This window comes from Condylura cristata, unplaced genomic scaffold (assembly GCF_000260355.1).
Source record: "Condylura cristata isolate star-nosed mole 26May11 unplaced genomic scaffold, ConCri1.0 scaffold00006, whole genome shotgun sequence".
Classification (NCBI taxonomy): Eukaryota; Metazoa; Chordata; class Mammalia; order Eulipotyphla; family Talpidae; genus Condylura; species Condylura cristata.
Window position 1 is genome coordinate 20774157 of NW_004567107.1, and position 3351 is coordinate 20777507.

Genomic DNA, 3351 nt, shown 5'->3' on the forward strand with positions numbered 1-3351 from the left:
AGGGGCTATGAGAGGATTCACCAGAAAAAGAGTGTGGACCAGAACAGGAAGATCGATGAAGTACACTGCTGAGGGGAGCCCTTGGTGGGTCAGGAGAGGTCTGCTGTGCCATGTGAGTCACCTCCAGGGCCAGGGATTGAACTGGCACTGAAGTGGCTGCTGCTAGCTTGCATTGTGCCCATTGTACCACCAGGGAGGGTTTAATAGTATGTTATTTATAATACTTTCTAAAAATTAAAAAAAATCATCATATATAAAATACCAAATTCAAATGCATGTGTAGCTTAAAGGATGGCAATGAAATAAACTCTCATATAGTAACCATTCAGATTAAAAAACACGATGTTAATAATTTGAAGTCCTATGCATGTTTTTACACTTATGTCCTCCTTTTTATATGTAAACTTCAAAATACAAAAAAAATGTATTGTGCAAAAGTATAAAAAATGTACAAAATGATGAATGCCAAATTGAAGGTATGGTTACCTCTGAGAAGAAAGGGGAATAAGATTGAAGAGGGGTTCATGGGGGGCTCAGTTACATTTGTAATTGGGCAAATGTTAAAATCTAGTTAGGTGTTTGTGGAATCATTCTCAGAAGGCAAAAAGGCAAAATAGTAAAATGAGTTGAATTCATAGGTTTGGGTCAAAAATTGTTTAGATTCAACGTAGGCTGCATCAACTAACTGTTAAGAATTGCACAAGTAACCTAGCCTCTCTGCAGCTCAGTTTTCTCATCTGTGAAATGGAGATCATACTATTTACATTACAGTATTGTGAGAATTGCATTAATTAGTTTTTGGAAAGCACTGGAAAAATGTTTGGTATACAATAAATATACAATTAGTGTTAGTTATTATTAAATAGTGGTAGTAAATTTTACATATTTCACAGACCTGTCTTAGAAAGTACACATACATCGAAAGTACATATTTACACCAAAACCCTAAACTATACAGTCATACAGTTATTTGTTTGAAACTCTTGGGATAGATATGCTTCACAATTCAGAATTTCCCCCTGTATATTAAATAGTCTCATATATAGCTAGTAGAGTCTAGGCAGCTACCTCCTAAATCAAACATATCACTATTTCTCAATGAAAATTATGCATAATCTCTACATGAGATAAGGAAAGATTCTAAAAAACTTCATGTCTGTCAAGTAAATTTTAATAACAGGTCAACTTGTTGCAAACCTTCCCCAAACTTTCAGTTTTCAAAATGTTTTGCAACCTGTAATTAAATATAAGAGACTATGACTTGTACTATAATATATCCATGTTTTAAGTAATTTAAATGAATGATTAAGGCATATACAGTAATATTACCATGTTACAGTACTTGGCAATTGAGCAGACAATACATTATTTTTAAAGATTTACTTAGTTATGCATACAGAACTGAGGTACAGGCCAGAGGCTCAGGGGCGGCGAGAGGCTTCACCAGAGACAGAGTGGGGAGCAGAACAGGCAGATGGACTAAGCACACTGCTGAGAGGAGCAGTGGGCGGGTCAGGAGAGGTCTGCCACGCCATGCGGTTACCTCCGGGGCAGGCGGGAATCGAACTCATGCGGAAGTGGCTTTAGCTTCTCAGTGTTGTGCTTTAACCTGCTGCACCACCAGGGAAGGCCCACAATACATTTTATATTATATACAATTACATTATGCTACATTTATAAAAAAAGAACTCCATATTTTAATACATATATATGATAAATGCTTTTAGAGGTGCTAGGAAGGATACCTGCCAAACTGATAAGAGTGGTCACTTCGGGCCTCTCAGGTGTCCAATGGATTAAATATCAGTGCAACTGCTGTGAAAGGCCACTGTCATGGCTTGAGTTCAATCCCTGTCAGGGAGCTGACCCACATGGCACAGCAGGGCTCTCCTGTTTTGCCTGCTGATCCCTTCTGCAGTATATTTCAGTAGATCTGCCTGTTCTACTCCCCACTCTGTATCTGGTGAATCCTCTCATTCCCCTACTTTTGGCTTGTACCCCAGTTCTTCTACACAAAAATAAATAAAATATTTTATTAAAAGTGGTCACTTCTAGGGGTTGGGTGGGAAAGGAAACATAGGGGGCTTCTATGTTTTTCTCTATATAATTCTGTATTTTTCGAGTCTTTTATGAAAAATAGTTCACCTACATTTGAGTAATAAAAATAGAGAAACTGCTTGGAAATGTAAATTGAAGGTGCTATAAATTGAAGGAAATGTAAATTGAAAATGTACCATGAAGGAGCTGAGAAGTTTGTACTTAAATCAATGAATATAGGAGTGATGGATGATAGAAGTTTTTGAGCACAGTTGTAACTGTGGGCTCAGGAGAGAAGTAAGTTGGAACTATAAGGTTTGGATTTAAGTAGGGAAAGGGAGATACCCCAGGATTAATTTGTGAAAAATGCCCACTAGAGTTCCAGCTTTAGGATCAGAACAGTAATATTCTGGGTTATTGTTTCCTGCATTTGTGGCTCATGAAGTAACCCAGAGATGATCTGTGGCAACAATAGAAATGATCCTAATGGGCTTCAGAGACTCTCCTGGAGACCTTTAATGTTTCTGTGTCAAAGAAAGTAAAAAGGAGAGAATTTCCTTAAGGAGCTAACCAACAGAGTCAAGTGGCTCTTCCATTTGTGTCTCTGCCCAATCTATTCTCCAAACAGGAGCAGAAACAATTTTTTTTTAAAGATTTATTTATTTATGCATACAGAACTGTGTTGCAAACCCCCTGAGGGGTGTGCTGACCGCTAAGTTCGCTACCCCCCGAACGCAGGAGACTCAGAGACGCAAAAGAAACTGAAGCAGGAGCCTGGGGTCTGAAGTCCAAAGTCTGTTTATTAGGACAGCCCATGGGTATATATAGGGTCCGTAGGTGCAAGGAAAAACATGAAATGTGCCCAGAAAATGTGCCCGATGCAGGGGGTGGGGTGCATGTTTGTACCGGACCTAGGGGCTTCTTGTAGCTTCTGCTAGATACAAAATAGTGGGCTGCAGCTATTTGCAGGACAGAGTGCGCTGTGCTTTGCTGGCTTGTTTGTTGGCCTTACTGGGGAGTGTGCTCACCCACGCACAACATTAGCCAGGGCAGACAGGTGCACTTGAGGTCCTGCAGAGTAAGCCACAGAACTGGGGTACAGATGTGGTGAGAGGATTCATCAGAGTGGGGAGCAGAAAAGGCAGATTGATGAAGTACACTGCTGAGAGGAGCAGCGGGAGGGTCAGGAGAAGTCTGCCACACCATATGGATCACCTCCCTGGCGGGGACTGAACTCATGCTGACGTGGCTTTAGCTTCTTAGTGCTGTGCTTTAACCTGCTACACCACCAGCCAGGGCCCAGAAACAATCTTT